This window comes from Dendropsophus ebraccatus, chromosome 2, assembly GCF_027789765.1.
Source record: "Dendropsophus ebraccatus isolate aDenEbr1 chromosome 2, aDenEbr1.pat, whole genome shotgun sequence".
Classification (NCBI taxonomy): domain Eukaryota; kingdom Metazoa; phylum Chordata; class Amphibia; order Anura; family Hylidae; genus Dendropsophus; species Dendropsophus ebraccatus.
Genome location: NC_091455.1, coordinates 128156132 through 128173451, shown reverse-complemented (window position 1 = coordinate 128173451; position 17320 = coordinate 128156132). Strand labels below are relative to the sequence as shown.

Here is a 17320-nt window from a genome sequence, read left to right as displayed (position 1 = left end):
CTATACTAAGCTACCTTTTATTCAGACTGGAGAAATCTGTTGATTGCACCACAAAGCAAGCCATGTGATCAGCACTACAGCAAAAAGGGGTAACAAATGTGATCAATTCTCTGTCCTTACACAGGCACAAAACCAAAATGTAAAATCTTCTTATCTTAAATACTGTGACTAGTCACAACAAACAGGTCAAATTGTTTATCCAAGATCCGAAAAACATATATGTTTTCTTGCAAAAACTGAACAAACCTTGTGTGTTGTATTGCAGCTCAGTTCCATCAGAAAAATAGAGCTTTGTTGTAGTATCACACGCAATTTGGGGACAAGGACGGTGCATTTTGTGATGTTTTTCTAACCCTGGATAACCCCTTTAACACTAGCTGTCACATACTATTTTATTTATCCTTGGTAGTTAAATCGTCAAAATTAGGAGAAAACAAAGTTTATTTCACAGCAAAGTTTAATTGAAAAAATTGTTTAACTAAGAAAATTTCCACACGCTCCATTTTAAAATTTGCTAAACATGGCGGATACTCATGTTTACTTAGGCTACAGTAAGTGGGCGGGTATAAGGGATTATCCCCACCACCCCTCACACTGTACATTTAGTGATGCACTTTCTGGAGGGTGCAGTCAGCTGTGTGTTTAGGGGAGAGAAGGATCACAACAGGCAGCTTAGTGACAGGAAGGGAAAGAGAAGGGAGAGAGAGGTATAGGAAAAAAGCAGAGAGAGGTAGAGGAGAGTAAGGGACAGGAGTTCTTGTGGTCCAGTAGCCTTCCATTTACTGTGTATGTGCAAGCTGTACACTGCAGGTGAACAGTATGTCAAGTACCATTAACCCATTCCAAACACCATGCAGCCCGTTCCAAATGCCATCCAACACTTTCAAAGTATCATTTATCCCTTTCCAACCCTCCTTCAAGTTTTACCACACCTTTTAACCCTTGTGGGGCACCCTTTGTAACCCCTGTGATTTTGCACCTGTGGCTGTTGCTGTCAAATAAAGTGTTTGTCACCAGGTTGTGTGTCACATCGTTTTTTCCAACAACATCTTTTGCTTTTTCTGGGTAAAGTCACCCAGTATCTGTGGGCTGATGGATCCAGTGTGTGGCACCAGGCCAGGGGCTGGGACCAGTAGTGGATTATAATAGGGGCATTTTGGGCGGCAGCCCGGGGTCCTGAGCTCCTGGGGGGCCCATGACCACCCAAAAAGACTTATACTTTCAGTGGTGTACTGTCTCCTGGCTACACTTCCGCCATGATTTGCAAAAATCACAGTTTTTTTTTAATGGCAATTTTGCGCAAATCAGGGCATCATGACATTATCTGTCCTGTACTATGAACGCCAGGCTAGTGCTGCCATAGTTAAATGGGGGTGGGGGGGGCCAGACTTGGTGAACAGCCCAGGGCCTATGGTAAAGTTAATCCACCAATGGCTGGGACAGTCACACGTGTGAAGATCTGGATCTGTCTGGGACACAGGCTAGTGGATGAACATGGCTGGCGGGTGTGGATATATGGATTCAAAAATCTGTATTAGATACAGTGGGATCCATGGATCAAATAGAAAAAATTATGGTTTATATGGTATATTCATTAGAATAGGAAGATATGTTCCAACCTGTGTCGCTGCGGGGCACATGACATGTATTTAGGGACATGGATCAGTAGGACTTGTTTCATTTTTGATTGATTATGCATTTATATACAGGTCGAAAATTGCTATGGTCCAAAATCATGTTATGTATTGTCCAATTTAGATGATCGCCGCAGGGACATGTAGAAATTGTTATTGCTAAGAATTATGTTGGTAGATATTCACCGTACAAATCATTGTCTTTAAGAATCATGTTGGTAGTCAAAAATCTTGCTGGTATTCGCCGCAGGGATTTATAGAATTTGTTATTATCAGAATTATTTCTATCCGATGGTTGATTGTGGGGGGGACTATCTAATATGTATAATTGGTAACTGGTAACTAATCATGTGATTTAGATATAATTGCCGTAGCAGTGTGTAAATCGGGGATTACTTACTGGATAACGTTAATACAAACAAGGGATTGCTTATTAGTCAACCAAAAGAATCTTGGCTAGAGATGAGTGAACCTGGTTCGGGTTCGAGTCCATCCGAACCCGAACATTCAGCATTTGATTAGTGGTGGCTGCTGAACTTGGATAAAGCTCTAAGGTTGTCTGGAAAACATGGATACAGCCAATGACTATATCCATGTTTTCCACATAACCTTAGGGCTTTATCCAACTTCAGCAGCCACCGCTAATCAAATGCCGAAAGTTCGGGTTCAGATGGACTCGAGCATGCTCCAGGTTCGCTCATCTCTAATCTTGGCAGATACTAATAGGTTGATACTGTGTTATTTGTTGCATTGATGTAACCGCATGATGTTAACTCACTACTAGACACTACTAGACATAATCGTTGAATGAATTAGACATTGTGATAATCGCCGCAAGGGTCAACCAAAGTAAATATATGTTTAACCCTTTTTAGAACTATTGGAGATAGTAGGTACAATGAAATGCACATTGGGAATATACGTTGATGCCATTTGATATGGTAAAATACAAAGTGGGAATCTGCGCAAGTGTACCATAGTCTGTATAAGCACAGGTACTATAGTTCAGGTTCAGGATGGTATACGGGAGCTATCCAAGATATGGTGATAATTTTTAGGTTGAAAATTGGGCTCTGTGATATGGGGATGGGTTATGTTCATGATGTGTATTGTATACCTAGGTTTTGATATTTATATACCAATGTATTTAGCAGTGTATTAAACAGATCAGTGGTGAAAAGCATAGAGACTATGGGGGAGATTTAGCAAACATTTACACCTTTTTTTTTGGAGTGGAAAAGTCACAAAAAAAGTTTGAGCAACCAGATAGCTGCGCAAAATTTTGCGACTTTTCCCCAACATAGACTGATCATGCCTACTTCAGCTTACGCTGAAAGTAAGCATGATTTATCATGTGCGACTATCTAAAATAGTCGCACGTGTCGCAAACTTACTCCACACTAGAGGTGGTCTATTTCACCACCTATAATGTGGAGCCAGTTTTCTCCGTGGGTCGGGTGAAGTGCACCCGGTCCACGGAGTGTAAGGGGCGATTTCAGGGGTGGGGCTTACCGTAATGGGGGGTGGGGCTTACCGGGACATTTTGGGACTACTAGCAACTGCCGAGAAAGACTCAGCAGGTCCCTGGGAGCCAGACTGTAACTCCCATGCCCATGCTGAAGGTCACCCAGCTTTCCCAGGATTCTGTAACGGTTAACCTTACAGGATGCTGGGAAAGCTGGGTGACCTCCAGCATAGGCATGGGAGTTACAGTCTGGCTCCCTGGGACTAAACCCGTTACTTGCTATTTGTTTTTGCTTGTGTCTTTTCTTTTTCAGATACCGTCATGCAGAGGATTACGTCAGATTCGTTTGGACTACGTCGATGACCGTTGGACTTTACTGTTCAATAAAATGGTCAGCGAGGGGTGTGGGGGTGTTTTTATTTGAATAAAAAAAATTTCTAGGTGTGTTGCGTTTTCTTTCATTACTTTACAGACTTAGTAGTGGAAGCTGTCTGATAGACGGAATCCATTACTAAGTCGGGGCTTAGTGTTAGCCGGTATAAAATGGCTAACACTAACTCCCCCATTATTACCCTAGTACCCAATGCCACCAGGGGTACTGGGAAGAGCCGGGTGCCAGTGGTCCCGAAGCGTCAAAATTGGCGCTCCTGGACTGGGCGGCAGCAGGCTGGTAATATTAAGGCTGGGGAGGGCCTAAACCAATGGCTCTTCCCACCCTGGTGTAACCAGGCTGCTGTTGCTTGGTTTTTAACCCGGCTGGTTATGGAAAGAGGAGGGATCCTATGCGTTTTTTTAAAATTTATTTATTAAAAAAAAAAAAAAAAAAAGCATAGGATCCCCCCCCCCCTTTTCCATAACCAGCCGGGTTAAAAACCAAACAACAGCAGCCTAGAAACACCAGGGTGGGAAGAGCCATTAGTTTTGGCCCTCCCCAGCCTTAATATTACCAGCCTGCTGCCGCCCAGTCCAGGAGCGCCAATTTTGACGCTCCGGGACCACTGGCACCCGGCTCTTCCCAGTACCCCTGGTGGCATTCGGTAATAATGCCAAGTCTGTAAAGTAATGAAAGAAAACACAACACACCAAGAAAATGTTTTTATTCAAATAAAAACACCCCCACACCCCTCATTGACCATTTTATTGAATAGTAAAGTCCGCCGGTCATCGACGTAGTCCAAACGAATCCAACGTAATCCTCTGCATGCCGGTATCTGAAAAAGAAAGGGAGAAGAAAATGCTCATTACCTAGGAGGCGAACCTGGGCCAATGAGACCATTTAGAGACAATTCTGAGACTATTTAGAGACAATTCTGAGCCAAACAAATCTGCACCACAGAAAATAGACCAGGCTTATCCCTGATAGTAAATTGCACTTTAAATAGACCAGTCTATTCTTGCCAAAGCAGAAATAGACCACATCTAGAATAATCCCGTTGATAAATCTCCCCCTATATCCGCATGAGCAGTGATGTCATGAGGCACGCATAGCGTGTTGTGGAACGCATGATATTGTTAGATGTGTGGAGCGTACCATGGAACGCATTAATAGTTTATCACTTCCTGACATGCGCTGTAGATGGAACGCACACCACCAACAGCCATGTACGAATAGACCACATGTGTGATTTTCTCACCCCAGCTGAATTGGTAAAGTATTGACAATGAATTATATGATTTCCTGTATTTATGATATATAAGCTAGACTATTGCTAAGGATCATTGCATTGGGGTCCTATTGCCTATTTTCATGCTGTGTGTGTGTGTGTGTGTGTGTGTGTGTGTGTGTGTGGTGGGGGGGGGGGATTACATAACCAATTTTCTGGGGATATGTTGTTTTTTTGTCTATTAGGTTCTCTATATTATTGTGGGAGGTTTACACATTATATTGGTGTTTTATTTATTTTTCTTATGCATTATCACTGCAGGAGGTTTAGATTGTGTATCAGCACCTTATTACTTGGTTTATTGGTTTATGCATATACATGAAATTATGGTACAACTTATTGATATGTACATATATTTAAGGTTATTTTGCATTTGGCACTTTATTAGGAATAAGTAGGAAATAGCATCAAGACCTCTATTTATTTACTTATTGCGGATCCCATAATATTATTTAGGTGGCTCTCTGGTATAGAAGTTAGTATATTATATCTGCTTCTTTGTACATCTTCACCCTTATGGGTGTTTTTTTAAATGTTTTCATTGTGTGTCTAGCTTTATGTAGAGGATGCACCTATTAGTTTGTCTTACCTTCTGGTTTGTGCACCAGACCAGGATTGTTGTCACTTTAATAGCAACATCCATTGCTTTCACTTTGTGATGTTAACACAGAGAAACCCCCATCAGGTTACATTTGTGGCCTGTCAGATTCAGTGAGTGGCAACAGGCTCGTTTTCACTAAGTTCAATAACAACATCCATTGCTTTCTCTTGAAGTTAAGCCAGCGAAGCCCCTGCCAGGTTACATTATTGGCCTGTTTGATTTAGTGTATGGCACCAGGATTAATGTCACTTGCTTCAATAGCAACATCTATTGCTTTCTCTTGGTAAAGTTAACCAATGGACGCCCCCGTCAGGTTACATCTGTGGCCTGACAGATAGAGTGTGTGGCACCAGGCATGTTGTCACTTAGTTTGATAGCAATATTCATCGCTTTCTCTGGTTATAGTTAACACATGGGAGCTCATCTGGACGTTAAATTGAATTGTGGTCCATGGACGATAGCAAGTGGACTGACAGTAGTCTGTAAAAACTTGGTACTAATAGGGACAATCTGGTTGCATACGGGCCCACACAAGTCGAGACTGGATATCCCCTCAAATAGCTGTACACTAGAACTGTCTTCTGGCCTATCTGTAAATAATCATAGGAGACCTGGCTCCCTGTCAGGGACTTGCCTAACTGTCAGAGGCCTTCATTTGTACAATAAACTATTAACTATTTCACACAACCCTAATTTTCTTATCTTTATTTCATGTACTTTGCGAGGGCATTGGTATCTCTAATGGTGTTTCTTACATACACTGGTCAATATATCCTACTTGACTAGGTGTTAATTTCCATTTTTTGGTGGTTAAATGGCCCATTTAGCTCCACTATAAGATTACAGAAACATCACTTGAAAGTTTCAGGTTTCTTTATATGTGTACAAATATTCATTCGAGGCTTTCTTTCTTTTCTGAGAAGGTCAAAAGGATTGAAAGTCATGTTACAGTTTCCACTGTCAACAGTCTGTTTTAAGCCCAACAGGGAGGAACTACTACTGCTGTTGCTTCCACTTCCAGGTGTCTGTGCTAAGCTCCTCTGGATCAAGAAGAATGCTACTGCTGTTGCTGATTCACCAACATTCAATACTGTCCTGGGAAAACTTTATCTTATGCCGTTGGTCCACCAATGACCAGAAGGAAACTGCAAAGCTTGACTGGCGGAAGATTGACATTTTTGACACTTTGAGATTTTCCAGTTTTTGGCACTGTTAAAGGAACAGCTGTTTTATGAATCTACTGTGTATTATTGTAGATAAAAGGATTTAGCTAAGACTAGGTTAACGGTTTGCAAATTATTTGGTAAAAATTCACAAACACTCCAAAGCGAATTAAAAAAATGCTCATCTGTAATGAAAAATGCTTTCACAAACTGTTTAATTTCAGATGATACTTTTTATTGATCATACCACATTCTGTATTTTTGAAAAATTCTATGATTCTATAATAAAACTGATTTTTTTTTTTTTACTATGAACATTCACAGTTCCATACAGTTCATCATTCTTAATTCCAGTGAGTCTACAACTCACTATGATCTAGCAGCATGAACTGTCACTTGATAATTAATACACACCAGATTTTGGAACATAATTTAATTAAGCAATTTCATACAGCAGCAGGCAACAAGTAGCTGAATGATTGAGAGCGTCTGATGACAATGTGAAATGAACAATGATCAGAACTGTGAAAAATCTGTGGAAAAGATAATTTAAAAAGCAATGAAATTATATTTTATATATTTAGAGCTCTGTAAGGCCACAACCACACAACGTCTCTTTTTGGCTGCTTGATGGACTTTTTTTTGGATGGTTGTCATTTTGCGGCAAATAACGGCTGTTATTTCAAAACAGCAGCTGCTATTTGTGGAATGAGCCAAGGGCCACAGCTAATAGCTTTCAAGGAGTGACCTCCATTGCCAGGTATCTTAACTGTTTAACCCTTAGAGGACCGGGCCAATTTTGTTTTCGTTTTCTCCTCCTTGTGCTTAAAAGGCCATAGCAGTTGCATTTTTTCACCTAGAGACCCACATGAGCCCTTATTTTTTTGCAGCACTAATTGTACTTTGCAATGACAGGCTGAATTTTTTCATAAAGTACACTGCAAAACAAAAAAAGAATTAAATATGTGGTAAAATTGAAAAAAACAAAAACAAACGCATTTCTTTTATTTGGAGGGTTTTGCTTTTTACGCCGCTCACCCTGGGGTAAAACTGACTTGTTATATATGTTCCTCAAGTTGTTACGATTACAACGATATGCAACATGTATAACTTTTATTGTATCTGATGGCTTGCAAAAAATTCAAACCATTGTTAACAAATATATGTTCCTTAAAATCGCTCTATTCCCAGGCTTATAGCGCTGTTATCCCTTGGTCTATGGGGCTGTGTGAGGTCTAATTTTTTACGCCATGATCTTTACTTTCTATCGGTACCTTGATTGCACATATGCGACTTTTTGATTGATTTTTATTAACATTTTTCTGGATTTAATGCGACCAAAAATGCGCATTACACATTACGCATGCGCTTTTTTTGCACATTACACTTTCGCTTACGCCGTTGACCGTGCAAGATCAGGAATATGATAAATTATAAGTTTGGGCGATTACGCACGCGGCGATAACAAACATGTTTATTCATTATTCTTTAATTTATAACATGGGAAAACTTTTATTAGGGGAGGTTTTTTTTTTTTTTAATTATTACACTTTGTTTTTTTTTACTTTTACACTTATACTTGAAGCCCCCCTGGCGATGTTTAGCAATCAATAAATAACAGTACATTTTAGGATGTACTGATTGTATTTGTTTTATGCAGTACATTGCCAGATTTGGGGGATTAGAATGGAAGGCTGTGTTTCTATTTCAGAAAGAATCCACATCCAATGGGTGTTCACTGAGAGAGCCTGTGCTAAAAGACCAAAAACAAAGACCAAGACCATAGACAAGTACTTCTACCCACAGAAAACACTTCAGAGTTGATTTTACCGCTATATGTTTTAAAGTGTACCTGTCGTTATAACTTTCAAAATCTATATCAACAGTAGATGTGATAAAAAGCAAGTTTGCAATTTACATTAACTATTATTTTTTTTGTGGTTATCATGGAAAACACGGAACTTTCTTTTTTTTTTCTCAAAACACAGGAAACATTGAGAAAACAGGAAGTACCGTGTATCCCAGGCCATCTGAGTGCTCACAGAGAGAAGGCAGTCATGTGATTGACTGACACATTGAGCCGTGACTCTCTGTACTGGCCGGAATTCCTGTGTTTAGTCTGTTTTTTCAACCAGTCAGAAAACCTGCCATCTGAAGACTGGAGCTGGATTTCTGGTAAGTTCAGCTTTGTTTTACAGCTTGATAACAACAAAGAAAATAAGGAATGTAAATTGCAAACTTGCTTTATTTCACATGTACTGTTAATTTCGATTTGGAAAGTCATAATGACAGTGACACTTTAAATCTTAAAAAAGCTAAGAATAAAGGAATATTAGTATCTGGTTTGATTATTAAAAAATAGGTGATATATTCACTTTAAAGGGAAACTAACAACAAGTTAAAATGCAATAACCTGTTTTTATTTTCCTAAAGGGTTAGGGAAGCGAAGCAAGAAGCTAATTTTCCAACTTCATCCACAGTGCATTTTTGGTGAATCCTGACCTTATTCAGGATTGGCTCGGTGCACTGATGTCCTTCTTAGAATGATGGCCTCATTTGCATATCAAAAAGGATTAAGTAGGATCTAATTTTCATCATTTTTGTAAATCAAGTCCAGGATATCCAACAGCACTTGGTCACTTTGAATTCAGGCAATTACTATTGTTGCTACAATGCATTGGCCAGTTGCCCATCTGACATGTAAAATACTGCCACTTGGCCAGCATAGGTTTAGAAGACACACATGCAGCAAATCTCACACATACTTGATACACTATACACAGATACCACATAAACACGTACTATGCATAGCATATATTACGCACACTGCATAAACACTCTCAACATACCTGCACATGTAGTTGGGAGTCTTGTGGCTAGGGACCAAAATGTTCTTAAAGGGGTAGTGCGGTGCTACACATTTATTCCCATTTATACAACTTTGTAATGTGTGTTATTTAAGTGAATGGCCCTCTTCCCTGTGTTTCCCCCTCCCCTGGAAGTGTGGTGCATTATACTCACAGAATTACTATCGACCCCAATTACGGCTGAGCAGCTGATGATGCACCAGAGGGGGGCCGGCATGAGGGACGGCTGGAACGGTCCGGCCGGCCTACTGAAGATTACGTTATTGTCGCAAGATGGAGGCCGGGGTCGACAGTAATTCTGTGAGTATAATGCACCACACTTCGGGGGGTGGGGGGAACAAAGGAAAGGGGGACATTCACTTAAATAACACACATTACAAAGTTGTATAACTTTGTAATGTGTGTTATTTAAGGAATAAATGTTGAGCACCACACTACCCCTTTAAATTAAACAAATTTCTCTGGTTTGTGATGTGCTTTTCTTTCAAGCACATCCTGCATAAGTGACATATGTGATTTCAACCAACTTCCCCTGTTTAAGCCACACAGTGAATAACTGTTACAATTATGAGTCAAGGAAAAACTCAGTTCTGCTTTGCAACATTACTTGTACCAGAAGCCTCACTTATTTTATGCCCCTTCTGTGGTGCCTGGTTGGACCCTTTTTATTAGCCTTAGTTGACATCATGTTCTTCCATGCATTTGAGGCATGGATACATCAGATGTTGTACTCTCCACCTGTCATGTAGTAAAGTGCCTTATATTTTGTGTACTTCCATGGTATTGTTAAGCTAATATTATGATTGTTGGGTTGGGGGGCTCTGAGAGGTGGGTGACGGGCAATGGGAATTTAAACTTTTATGGGAAAAATCTGTAATAAAAACATTTAAAAAAAAAATACTGATACAACATGCCTAATAAATCAGCAATTTTGAATGTTGAGAACTTCAAAGTGACCCTCCCTAGCAGTGACAGCCACAATGCCTATGTAACAGTGGCAGCTGCAATACTTGCAAAACAGTGACAGCAAATGCCTGGCTGGCTGAGGCATGCCCTTTCTAAATCAACCTGCTTTTAGGGGTGTTTAAAGCAATATTCCATATGAAAGAGATTGCATCTAGAGAGAAAACCTTGTTAAAACAAGGACTTGTAAAAGTCTTCCCTGGTGGTCTGGTTGGGGGGATTGGCTTGCCTTCCGTAGCCTAAAGCAATCTAGAGTAGATAAGATCAATCAGTGCAGTACTTATGTACTGCATTGATACCTTTGAGCAATCATGATATTGGTCACAGGAGTCTCCTAGCAGGACTACAAATTAGCGTAAAAACAAAAACAACAAAAACTTTCCTATTTTTTTTTAAATAACAACAAAAAAATTACACTTTCTACATTAGACTACTAAATTATTACATTCCTGATCTTGGGGTAAAAGCAAAACCTTCCAAAGTGCAAAAGTGCAGATTTTTGGTCACATCACAGAAAATTTAGAATAAAAAGTGATCATGGCACAAAAATAATGCCTCACACAGCCCCATAGACGAAAAAGTAAAAGCATCACAATTGTTGTAATTATACTGAATTGAGAAACATAGATAACACATAAATTTTATCACAGGGCAGGCAGCGTAAAGATGACTCCTCCTCCTGCCCTTCAATAAAAAAAAAATAGCTTTTTTTTTTCAACCCCACTGTGCAAATATTTTTTCCAGTTTTGCAGCATATTCTATAAAAGAATTAAGTCTTTCATTGCAAAGTACAATTGAAGTCGGTAAAAAATAAGAACCCAAAAGGGTCTGTAGGTGAAAAAATGCTAATGCTATGGCCTTTGAAACACAATAAGTGCAAAAACAAAACTTTGCTTGGTCTTAGTTTGTACACTTACCATCCCTCCAGAGTCTGTCCCCGTTTGAATTTCCCGCTGTTTGCATGTCCCTGAACCACCAGTTTTTTGTCTTTATTTTTTCTTCACATCCTGGTTTGGGCTTTCCCATAATGCACTTTGTCTCCTGTGATGTCTAACTGACTCTGTAAAATTGTAAGATGGCTTCATCTTGCTCAGCCAATCAGAGCTGAGTAACCTGAGTCATCTGACAAAGGGAGTCTGGCCTAACAGGGCTTAGACTAGTTTTTCTCTTGATGATGTCATTGTCACAAAATGGCTGCCACAGAAAAGACTGGGGTCAATAGTCATTAGATAAGAATGAGTTTACTTTACTTCCTGGTGGGGGATTGAGGGGGGAAAAGATAGGGAAGGGGGCAGATAGGTGACTGAAGCATATTTCAAAGTTATATAACTTTGTAATGTGTTTCAATAACTAGAAAAAAGCTTTTCGCTGGAGTACCCCTTTAAGAGGTAAAAACAAAATGAAAACATTTAATCTCTGATGTTTCTTCTGAATTAATAATACTAATACTACTAATAATAATGCTAACCAATGAATTTCTTAGCTGGTATTAAATCTATTTAAAAATAATAATATACTTTATACTAACATGGTGTAAAGTGAAACTGTCTCAGTTGCCCCTAGCAACCAATCCGTTTCCACTTCTCATTCCCCACAGATTCTTTGAAAAATGAAAGGTGGAATCTGATTGGTTGCTAGGGGCAACTGAGACAGTTTCACTTTACACCATTGAGTTCCCTGAGGAAAACAACGAAAAGTACGTAGGGACGGCTCTTTCTGGTGTTCTGGCAGCATGGGTGAGTGCAGTAGTAGCAATTAGATGATAATAATAGCTGATTTTAGACCCCTTTAAAATTGAATGTAAGCATATGGGACATTAGGAGACTTCTTAGTTCTCTGATACACATACATCCCTGTGCAACATATTAAGGCAGAGGCTAAGATACAAGATATTGACATAACCGCACTTTCCATGATGATTATTACCTGCTGACACCAGTTTTTTATATAATGTTTTTTAATGAAATGTAATATGTATTTGGTACCAATGTATACATAATAAAAATCATATATTTTTTATGAAATAAGCCCAGTGTTCGTTTGTATAAAATATAGTGTGGGTTGTTTTATTGATAAGGTGACATCTGGTGGTGCAGGGTGGTACTGCAGCCTAAGTTGTTAGATTACCCCGTTCCCCTTATCTCAAACCTTGTGTGTAATCACTTTACACCATGTGTCATGATCGCGCCTGAAAAGGCATCAGTGCCACCCTCTGCTGCGAAGTTTCGACCTCTGCGCCAAAGACTGCGCTTTTGGCCATGATCCGTTCCTTGTTTTACTGTGTTTTCTGCTTATGTCATCTGTGTTCCGGTCAATGTTTTCTTAGTTTTCCCTGCACCTTCCTTGCTGTGGTCTGTTCACTAATTGTGTCTGCTGTGGTGTGATTGACAGGTCTCTTCTCCTCTGGTTTTCTGTGATTCTCTGGTGTGTTTCTTCTGCTCAGCCTATCAACTTGGAGTCCGGGACTTCTGATCCCTTATACCTGTGCCTCTCCCTTCACTCTCTTGATGGTTTTGCAGCTTGTCTGTCTGCTAGATCCTGCCTTTGTGCTATTGTCTGTATTCCTGGTTTCCTGATCCCTTGCTTGTTTGTTAGCTTTTTGTCTTTTGGTTCAGTGTTCTTCTTAGTCCTCAGTTTACCTTGCTTAGTGCTCAGTGCTTCTTGCTTTGTGCTCAGTGCTTCTTGCTTTATCTCTGGCTTTGGCTTCACTGTTCTGGCTTTGGCTTCACCGTTACTTGGTTGCATCTCTGGCTTTCGTCCTCTGTTTGTTTGGTCCTCCGTTCCTTGCTGCTTTCTTGGTCCTGTCCTTCTGTGTGTCTTTGTGACTTTGCCTTGTCTGCTGTCATTGTACCTTGTTCGTCTGTACTGTGTCTTGTCTGTGTTCACACTTATTTGAGTGAGAGGAAAGTCGCCCAGTTGCAAACTGGTTGTTTAGGACCTGCACTGCAAGTAGGTAGGGAGAGTGTGGGGGGTCTTAGCCATAGGGCCCACTTGTCCTGTGTCTCTGTGTTCCCAGGGGCCCTGACACCATGTTTGATAAATCTCCCCCTATGTTTATATTTTTAAACACAATGTAGAATATAATAATCTATAAAAATCATTTCTAAACATTTCAGTTTACCATTTTATTTGCATTTTCAGGTATATTAATTTTCTGCTTTCATGCTCTGTATACTTATCAGAGCCTATCTCCATCCAAGTTCAAAAGACTGAATGCCAAGCTTTCTGACATGTTAAATTGAAATCTATTAACCCCTGAGAGGTTTACAAGCCAAAATCCTATTAAAAAAAAGTAGTAAAAAATTCATAATATGAAAGAATCTGGAAATTAGATTGTCAGTCCATCTCAAAGGTGTTCAATGCCATCGAAGTCAAGTCCTTGTGCAGGCAACTTAAGGGCATTTACATAAAATTGTGTGATACGTTACCAGGCAAGGCTAAGGTTCTGAAATAGCTCACCCAACACTACAGGAACCTGCTAGAAAGGGGGGGGGGGGGGATATTAGCTAAGCAAGAATCTGTTGAGCAGGAAGTTAGTGAGCAGGGAACAGGTCAGCATGAAGTAAACAACTCTAGCTGAGCTGTCTGCTCTGGCAGACAACAGACTCTCTACATAAAGTCATTTAGTAAAGCTTAAGCAGTCTGAAAAGCAGTGTTCTAAGGGCTCGTTCACACAGAGCAAAAGCAGCTGAATTTCTGCGCTGAATCAGCGCTGAAATTTCAGCCGTTAAAATAGGTGCAGAGCTAATTTCCATTGTGTTGAATGGAAATTCTGCTCTGCAGTTCACACTGTGGAATTTCCGCAATGAACTAATCCGCTTTCCGCCAGAAGAATGAACATGTTCCTTCTTCCGCTAGCGGAAGCCTATACAAACCAATGGGGCTCTGATTTTCTGTTTCAGCGCGGAATACAAGCGTAATACAAGCGGAAATTACTCGCTGAATCAGCGCGGAAATGGGGAAAAAGAGGGGGGAGGAGGATTCTAGTATATATTCTGGTATAGTCTAGTTTACTCGCCAAATACTCGCTGAATGCATGCGGATTCCTCGAGTATTCCGCGCTAAATTTGTCAAGAGCTGATTACGAGCTGAACACTTTCCTAGCGGAATACGTAGGGATTCTGCTTACATTCTGCTTATAATCTGCTTGGAATTCAGCGTCCGTTGATTTCAGGTGGAAATATTTCCTCGCGTAATCCGCCCCTTTTGCTCTGTGTGAACGTAGCCTAAGAGTGCAGAAAGGAGTAGAGAGAAGTTCAAAATTTGAGAAGAAGTAGTGCAAGTGCCTCACCACTCCTAAACTAGGATCCAAGTAGTTTTCCAGCAAAGCCTAGTGTATTGTGGCAAACATTTCATGGAAAATACAAATCTGTACCAAAAGAATGATAGAAAGAAGTGAGAAAATAAAATTCCTACCTCTGGGCTATAATGACAAAAGAAAATTATGAGCCAAGCAATAAGAGACCTGCACCTAAGAGCAACCTAACAAAAGAGACACAGCTCCAGAAGAATACTACAGTGAATACACTCTGGAAAGCCTGCTTCAGCCGAAAAACTATAAAAGAAAGATGTGCATAATTCTGTGTTTTCAACCCACTCTTTTTTTTTGGTTGAAAAAATACTGATTAAAATATGGAGTGAAACACTGTGTGTAAATATGGCTTTACAGTGAACTAAGTTTCTATTTTGACATCCTTGTCTCTGGATTGTATTACACAATACCACCAAGGTACCACCAACACCATCCAGGAGGCACACACAGTGAATACCTCAGGGGACTACTATTATCATCCCATCTCACACGCAACAGTTAAAGGGATACTCCAGCAAAAAAAATTCTTTAGAATTAACTGGTATAAGAAAGTTATATAGATTTGTTATTTACTTCCATTTAAAAATCTCTCTTTAGTAGCTGCTGTATGCCCTGCCGGAAGTGGTGTATTCTTTCCAGTCTGACATAGTGCGCTCTGATGCTACCCCTGTCCATTAGGAACAGTCCAGAGGAGTAGCAAATCCCCATAGAAAACCTCTCTTGCTTTGGGCAGTTTCTGTCTTGGACACAGGTGGTAGCAGAGAGCACTGGGTCGAAAGAATACACCACTTCCTGCAGGGCATATAGCAGCTGTTAAGTTACAAATCTGTACGACTTTGTGACAGCAGTTGATTTTAATAAAACATTTTTTTTCACTGGAATACCCAGTTTAACTGCACCAGCCAAGTGAGTGCTTGAGAGCATTCTTCCTGGGCTGCTACATTTGTAATAGTTGTGACTGAAACACCTGAACTTAACAATTAGTAGTAGTTGACACTTTTCAGGACATAGTGTATGCAGCTACTATTGCGTTATGACTTTCACTCTTAAATCAAATAAAGAAAAAAAAGGAAGTCATGATTTACAGCAACCATTAAAAAGTCATAGTGTACAGCAACATAAAAGCACAGCAGAAAAGCAAGCAGCCACAGCATGGGTGCACAGCTGTCAATGACAGCAGGACAGTCAGTAGAGAAGTCATAAAGAATTCATCGTATATGTCTTTTTAAATAGCATATAAACAGTGCTCAATGAGCTACTGATGTCAGGTGACAGTGCTGCTAGAAATGAAAGAACAGGCAGGCAGAGAAAAAAAAATTGTCCTTTTAAAGAATTTTCTAATCTTTTAGGAAACAAAAATATTAATAAATGTGTTTTATATATATATATATATATATATATATATATATATATATATATATATACACACACACACACACACACACACACACACACACACACATAATGAGTCTGCTGGGACAGGGTAAAATATGTGTTAGTGGGTAAATAACTCACTCAAGCAGAATAAAACAGGGTCATTTTTAATGACACATACACAGATTGGGTCAGATTGCAGATGGTTCTAAACTAAGTAATAAATACAGATGAGAATAATCTGATATACCAGATATATATAAAAAAGCTTTGGCTGAGAAAGGGGAAATGTATTGCCCATCTTTCATATAAGCTATCAATATTAGATTGGCCGGTGTTCAACAACTGGCACCCATACTGATAAGCAGTTTGAAGAGGCCTTAACGTTCATGTAAATGCCCCAGACCCTTCAATGGGTACTGACAAGAGGATAGCACAAGTTAGATAACCCCATTTCCTATGGATATTCCATAAATGTTTAGTATAGGAATACCCACATGGACCTGACACTGATTCCTTTTTTTCTGCTACTGCAGCTTTGTTGAAATGGAACATGGCTAAAAAAGGGAATTACTTCTTTTAGTTTAATTCTATAGTCTTTGTAAGTCTGTAGAAGACACTTAGGGTCCTATTCCATGGGCCGAGCAGGGCCCGATCAACGATGTAAACAAGCGCCGATCTGCTAGTTCGTTGCTCGTTTACTGGGCCTATTCCACGGCCCAACAATAGTTAGCGAGGGCTGCAGGGACATCGTTACCGATGTTCTTGCAGTCCTTGTTTCATACATTACCTGTCCAGGCGCAGGTCTTCTCCTTCTGCCGGTCCGGCACGGCAGCATCAGCTTCGCAGCCAGTGATTGGCTGAGCGCTCTGTCAGCTCAGACAGGCCGATTCGAAGCTGATGCTGCCGCGCAGGACCGGAAGAAGGAGACCTGCGCCTGGACAGGTAATGTATGATGTTTGTGAAATCGTCGGTCGTCTGCTGCGCTCGCTATTCCACAATGATTTTAGGTTTGAACCTAAATAAACAATCAGCCAATGACACGATCATCGGCTGATCGTTCTCTCTATTCCACGGATAGATAATCGATCCGTGGAATAGGTCCCTTAACCTCTCAATAAGGGTACGACTACTGTGATCTCAATCAATCACCAAAATTGAGTTCCTGAGTGCCCTTTGTGAATAGAGCAGCAGTACACTGCTTCATTTATTGGGACTACTTGGAATAGCCAGGCGTTGTTCTCCACTCTCTTATCTTTTTACGTCCCATAGAGTTT

At 40.1% G+C, this 17320-nt stretch overlaps 1 protein-coding gene across 1 annotated transcript in view; it reads right to left on the bottom strand.

Annotated features, from left to right (window-relative positions):
* The window catches only part of ADCY2 (adenylate cyclase 2), a 296028-nt gene that overhangs the window by 202945 nt on the left and 75763 nt on the right, over positions 1-17320 (bottom strand). The window lies entirely within an intron of this gene.